Source organism: Phascolarctos cinereus, unplaced genomic scaffold (genome assembly GCF_003287225.1).
Source record: "Phascolarctos cinereus isolate Bilbo 61053 unplaced genomic scaffold, phaCin_HiC Scaffold_5;HRSCAF=322, whole genome shotgun sequence".
NCBI lineage: Eukaryota > Metazoa > Chordata > Mammalia > Diprotodontia > Phascolarctidae > Phascolarctos > Phascolarctos cinereus.
This window is the reverse complement of record NW_027555958.1, coordinates 42,792,029-42,798,710: the sequence shown is the minus strand read 5'-3', so window position 1 is coordinate 42,798,710 and position 6,682 is coordinate 42,792,029. Positions and strand designations below refer to the sequence as shown.

Below are 6,682 nucleotides of genomic sequence, written 5' to 3'. Positions count from 1 at the left end.
GTCCCAAGGAAGAGGGATTAGAATTATTTTACTTGGCCCCACATGAAAGAAATGGGCGGAAATGGCAGAGAAGCAGGTTTTGGCTTGATGTAAAGAAAACTTCCAAATATGTAGAATTGCTAAAAAAAAAAAGTAGACAAGGCTCTTGCAGGTGGTCGGTCACCCCTCCCTTGAGGTCTTCAGATAAAGGTTGAATGACCTCTGGCATTTTGTAGAGAGGAATCTTGTTCAGATACAAGTTGGATCAATAGCCTTCTAGCTTTTTCTTTTTAATTAATTAAATATAATTTATTTGTTTAGTTTTTTCCAACTCTGAGATTCTGCAAATCTGAAACAAAATCAGTAGCATGACAATTTAAAAAAGCATTTGATTTTCTTCAAACTGACTCAAAAGTTAAATTGGTTTCTGTAGGTGTGAGGATAAAGTCTTCACCTAGAATAAGCTGGGCTTGATTCTACCCAGTTCTTTGGTAGGATAGGTTCCAAACTGGAATGAAATGAGAAACCTGGTCCATTTAATAGTGTTTTTTAAATTTAAAATTCAATCTTATTTTATTTTCAGTTTCAAATTCTCTCTCTCCCCCTCCTCTCCCACTCACCAAGAAGGCAAGAAAAACAAAACCCATTATAAGTATATATAGTCATGGAAAACAAATTTCCTTGTTAACCATGTTGCAGAAGATAAAAAGCAAAGAAAAAAAGAAGAAGAAGAAAGGAGAAGAAAATATTCCTCAGTCTGCCCTCTGAGGCCATCAGTTCTTTGCCTGGAGGTGGATAGTATGTTTCATCATGAATCCTTGGAATTATGTCAATTTGTTGATCAGTTATTAAATTTTTCACAGTTGATTATTTTTATAATATTGTTATTGTATAAATTGTTCTCCTGGTTCTGCTCATTGCGCTTTGCATCAGTTCATGCAACTCTTCCCAGATTTTTCTGAAACCATCCCCTTCATCATTTCTTATAGCACAGTAGCATTGCACCATATTCATATATCATAACTTACTCAGCCATTCCTTAATTGATAACCCCTTAGTTTCCAATTCTTTGCTACCACAAAAAAGAGCTACTATAAATATTTTTGCATATGTGAGTCCTTTTTTTCTTTCTTTGATCTCTTCAGGGTACAGATCTAGCAGTGGTTTCACTGAATCAAAGGATACACAGACAGTTTAATAGCTTTTTGAACATAGTTCCAAATTTCTCCCCCCCCCCCATGGTTGTAGTCAATCTTGGTTGGTGGTTGTCCTCTGTTCTTGAAGACGACCAAAATGACATACTTGTAGTCAGTTTAATAGTTAACAAAAAGAAGTTTACTCATCTGTTGCAGGGGAAGGATGTTTAAAGTGGAAGACCGATGGATAAATCAATAAACGTTTATTAAACACATACTATGTGCCAGGGACTGTACGAAGCAGGGGGATGCAAAAAGAGGCAAAAACAGTCCCTGACCTCAAGGAGCTTACGATCTAAAAGGGTGTTCATCCAGGTAATACATTGATTCATTTGAACTTAGATTCCCAGGCTTGTTCATGTTGCAGTCCAAAGCTTCAGGGAAGGGCTCCATCCCCTTGTGTCATGCATTCAGGTGACTAAGCCTTAATCCCTTGAGCCACTCAAATCTTAAGGACAGTTTCAAACAGTATAATTTGCATAAAGTGGGGCTTAGGATATTGTTGCTACCATATCACTTACTCCCCCAACTTTCCCACTTGGTTCCTATTTCACTGATTCACAAGTTTTTGTTTGTTTGTTTGCTTTACAATTTTTTTCCTTTGTGAAAGGTTTATCCCTCCCTCCTGTCTTTACACCTAGTGGGACACAACTTCACCTTTTTGTTGGATTTGAATGAAAAAACTGAAACGCAGTTGGATTAAGTCATAGAAAGTTATTACTTTTAAGTTATAACCTTGAAAATGTACAGTAAGAAATCACGAAGTAGTTTCAACATTGTTAGATAGGATAGAGGCCTCATAAAACAGTAGTCTGGGTGTCTTAGTCATGACAGAGACAGCACCAGCGAAACGGAGCACAGGGCAACTCTGTAATTGCTTATCTTCCCTGGAAAGGTTTCCCCTCGATTGTTTTACCAACCTAGGAGCCATAACGAGGGTAAATGGACACAAATTGTGTGTGTGTGTGTGTGTGTGTGTGTGTGTGTGTGTGTGCGCACATGTGCGCTAAATCCTGTCTTCTCTACCTTTGCAATCTCTCTCCTCTGATACTTTCACCAGCAATCACCTTCTGGTTGTTCTTCCTATCTCAAATCCCACCTCACTCCAGTCCACCCTTCACTCAGCTGTCAAATTGATCTTCCTATAGCACAGATCTGAACATTTCTCTCTCCTTCCCTCATTCAGTAAATTCCATTGGCTCCCTATTAGCCCCTGAATCAAATATAAAAGCCTTGGTTTGGTTTTTAAAGCCCTTCATAACCTGGTCCTTTCCTACTTTTCCAGTATCCTTACCCATTACTCCCTGTCACATATTCTGAAATCTTGTGACACTAGTCTAATTCCTGATAGTGCCTTTTCTCTGTTAATTACTTCCTATTTATCCTGCATGTAGGTATACGTGTATTCAGGGAAGATTAGTGCTTCTGATGTGAAGGCTGCTGAGCCTTTTTCAGGGCTGCTTTCCACTTTTGGAGTTCACCTATCACCCAGCTCTCACCTGTGACTCCAAGAAGCTGTCACATGCATAGTGGCCACATCCCAGTAAAAACTGTCTCAGCAGACAGGCAAAACCAGATTGAGGACAACTGGGGAGCCCCAAACCCTTTGGTGAGTTAGGGGAGTATTTATCCCAAGCATGTGAGGACTTCCCCAGTGGAATGGGTGGATGATAATTTTTTTTATGAACAATTTTTATTGAAGATTTTCATCATCTTTGAAAATAAAACACTGATGTACAGGAACTCTCGGGGGAGTTTCCCTTTGGTTTATCACAAAGGCACAGTTCTTTCTCCTATTAATCTAGATTTTCCTTTTCCTATTTGTACACAATTTCAAATGAGCCTAGCCTTGTAATTCATACAGCATGTTCTTCTGCTTGTGACATTCCAATTTTGTTGTTAATTAGAAATAGTGATTACTTTTACCTATTGTAGTATGACTTTGCAGTGACACTTTGAGGCCAGAATTATAACTCACATGTTTTAGAATGTGTTTGTACAGAATATGCATTTAATGGACAGAATTAAATACACAACATCAATTCCTGAAAATTTGAGATATTTCCCTCCTCCTTAAAATTTCCCTGAAATACTATAATACTTTCCACTAACAGTTAAGGGGATGATGGGACTAGAGTATATATGATGAACTCTGCTAGTGTGGTAAAGGAGAAACTAGCCTACTTGAATATTAATGAAAAGCATATCTTTGAGTCAAGAGAGCCAAAAAAAAAGATATCAGTAGAACAACTAAAACATAAAAGGGCTTATTTTAAATATATCCATAACTTAAATACAAACCAAAATAAAGTCCACAGAGATTTACAAGTCTGAGGTGAGTATTTAGTTGCCATAGAAATTTTAAGAACTTCCAAGAAAGCTGCTAACAAGTATCACTCTATCTCTACTCTGCAGCCTCCTCAGTGTATACAGCTACATTATTTCCGCAAAAAAAAATTTAATTTTTAAAACTTAAATTTAAGCCCGATTCTTGCTATGTTCAGACTTTCATCTAAGATGTTACTAAAACCATGATTAGAATGATCTTTGGGAGTTAGCATATTTCTACCTGGTAGCAAAACACTGATGCTGATAAATTCAAGGACGTTAAATTAGTGTTATTGAAAATAAAGACTCAAATCTTTGAGTGTTTAAGAGAAATTACAGTGAAGACTCTATTTTCTTTGTCCTTCCTTTCTTTGACTGGACTTAAGTAGAAAAGAATAACCATTTAGTTTGTGTTCAGGCTCTGCCTGGCTCCCAGTTCATACAGAGAACCCATTTCTTGGACTAAGACACTTCTTTGTGAGACCTGAGATATAATGGTTTGGAACATTTTCTTAGCTTCTCCTGGGCTTGAAGTCCACGACTCTGTAGGGGGAGTAAGGGCCATTGGAGGCAGGTGAATTGGCCTTGGATATTGGATCTGATAATGCAATCCTATTTCAATTCTTGCTGTTTAATTAGTTCTGAATCTATAAGATTTTTGTTTTTCTGGAACAACATTCTGGCTTCATTTATAATGTACCGCTCTTCTCTGATGGTGTCTTCCATCTACCCCAGTGCTTCGTGCCACCTCCTTGCAAGACTGAAAGCCTGCGGTACAGGTTGAGAGCTTCTTGTCATGTTGCTGTTGTCATCTCTTACACTCACACTGTGTCCATCACTCTTCCCTCCCCCCCACCACAGTGTGGAGGAGAGGAGGGAGTGTCCGGAGTCCTGTGGAGCCGATCAACAATTTGTTTCAACAGCGATGAATGTGGCCGAAGCAGCACTACGGAGTGCTCAGAGCTTGGCCAGGCATCCAAGACACCAAGGTCATCTACTACATCCCATGCCTTTGCCAGTGGTCTTGACTTTTGTTTTGCCATCGGACTCTGATGACTCTGGAAGACAGAGTGAGGCTGACAACTTAGTGCAACGCTGCCTCACTTAAATCCAATTTATGTGCAAATCAAAAGACATCACCCATACCATTTTACCATTTTTACCTGCCTCAAAGTCCTGTGGCGACAGGTAAGTGATGAAATAAATAGCAGGTGTAGGTGCACTGGTAGCTATAGTCACAACCCAGCACACAGGCAGCCCAGCCCGTAGATAAGGTTGTCTTTTTTACTGGGCTAAAGCAGCTGTGGAATTCGGCAGCTGCATGGGTGTCTGAGCAGCCTTTTTTAAGGAACTGAATTGCTCACACCTCCTGGCATGAGGAAGGGGCTAGAAAAGGTACCCTAAAAATTGTCTGCTTCATCCAACCCTGGCCTACTTGTTGAAGCAGGTGGAGATCCCACACTGTAGTTGAAACACCCACGCAAAAATTGTACAAAAACTTTTGCGAAAATAATTCCATTTGCCATCAGTACATGGAATGTGCCCATGCTTATGGACAACACAAAATCCAGCAGAGCTGAAAGATGAACAGCTCTTGTTTCAAGAGAACTCAGCAGGTATCGTATCCAAATAGCAGCCCTGGGTGAAACAAGGCTGGCAAATGAAGGCCAACTTCATGAAGTTGGAGCTGGATGCTGTTTTTCTGGAGGGGCTGAAGTGAAGGGGAGTGCCATGAAGTTGGTGTAAGTTTTGCAATCAAAACTAATTTAGTCAACAAGGTTGTACGTCTCCCCAAAAGAGTGAACAACAGGTTCACAACAATGTAATTGTCACTCAAAGGGAAATGCCATGCCACCATCATTAGTGTGTAAGCTCCCACCATGATGAATCATAGGAAAATTTTATGAAGACCTGGAGCAAATGGACACAAACTGTATATGTGTGCATGGGCATGTATACATATGTACATGTATACATATATACATACATGTATAGACACATGTATGTTTGTGTGTACATATTTAGAGTCATTTCTACTCCAAATGTGGACCATTTGTGCCCAATCTGGGGTAGAGCCTTCTGTGCTCATATCGGTCTCATCAGCCACAGGTGGACATACCATAGTTGGACACACCGTACCTTGACCCTGACATAGTGATGTCACTTTGGTCCTCTTCCAGAATAAAGGACAACTACCATCCAGGATATAGCTTGTTTGTACATGGTTGTTTGCTTGTTGTCTCCTCCCATTAGATTGTAAGCTCCTTGAAGATAAGGATTCTTTTGCCTCTTTGTATCCCCAGCCCTTCACACAGTGCCTGGTATATAATAGGAGCTTAATAAATGCTAGGGCATCTAGATGGTACAATAATGGAGCATGGGGCCTGGGGTGAGGAAGATGAGTCTTCCTGAGTTCAAATCTGGCCTCAGATACTTAGTAGCTGTGTGACCATGGGCAAATCACTTCACCCTGTTTGCCTCAGTTTCCTCATCTGTAAAGTGAATGGAGAAGGAAATGGCAAACCACTCCAGTATCTTTGCCAAGAAAACCCCAAATGGAGTCACAGAGTTGGACATGATAGAAATAACCGAATAACAACAAGAGGGATTAGACTTGTGTGGTTGGCTCCAGAAAATAAGAGGTAGAAGTTATAAGGGGACAAATTCTGATTTGATATAAGGAAAATAATTCTAAGGATTAGAGCTCTCCCAATATGGAATAACTGATTTTGGGAGACAGCAAGTTCTCCACTACTGAAGGTCTTCAAGTAATGACTAGATGAGTTTTCATTGTGAATGTTGTAGAACTGCTTGAGGTTAGGTAAGGCTGAACTAGACAGCCTCTGAAGGTTCTTTTGAGAGTCTAAGATTCTGTTGCTGGGGTGTGCCTAGCCCAAATTAGAACTAGGGATTAGTTAGGGTCAGAGTGCCATACAGAGGAGTCTAGGCACATGTGGCCCTCTAGGTCCTCAAGTGCAGCCCTTTAACGGAATCCAAACTTCACAGAACAAATCCCCTTAATAAAAGGATTTGTTCTGTAAAACTTGGACTCAGTCAAAAGGCCATAACCAAGGACCTAGAATGGCACATGTGGCCTGGAGGCCAGAGTTTCCCCACCCCTGCACTAGATATTCCAAGATAACTTAGCGTTGGCACCAAAGTCAATGTCAAAATATCTT

At 40.2% G+C, this 6,682-nt stretch overlaps 1 pseudogene; it reads right to left on the bottom strand.

The window, feature by feature from the left end:
- Positions 1 to 3,965: 3,965 nt before the first annotated feature.
- On the bottom strand, positions 3,966 to 4,315 carry LOC110217033 (LYR motif-containing protein 1 pseudogene; annotated as a pseudogene).
- Positions 4,316 to 6,682: the final 2,367 nt, after the last annotated feature.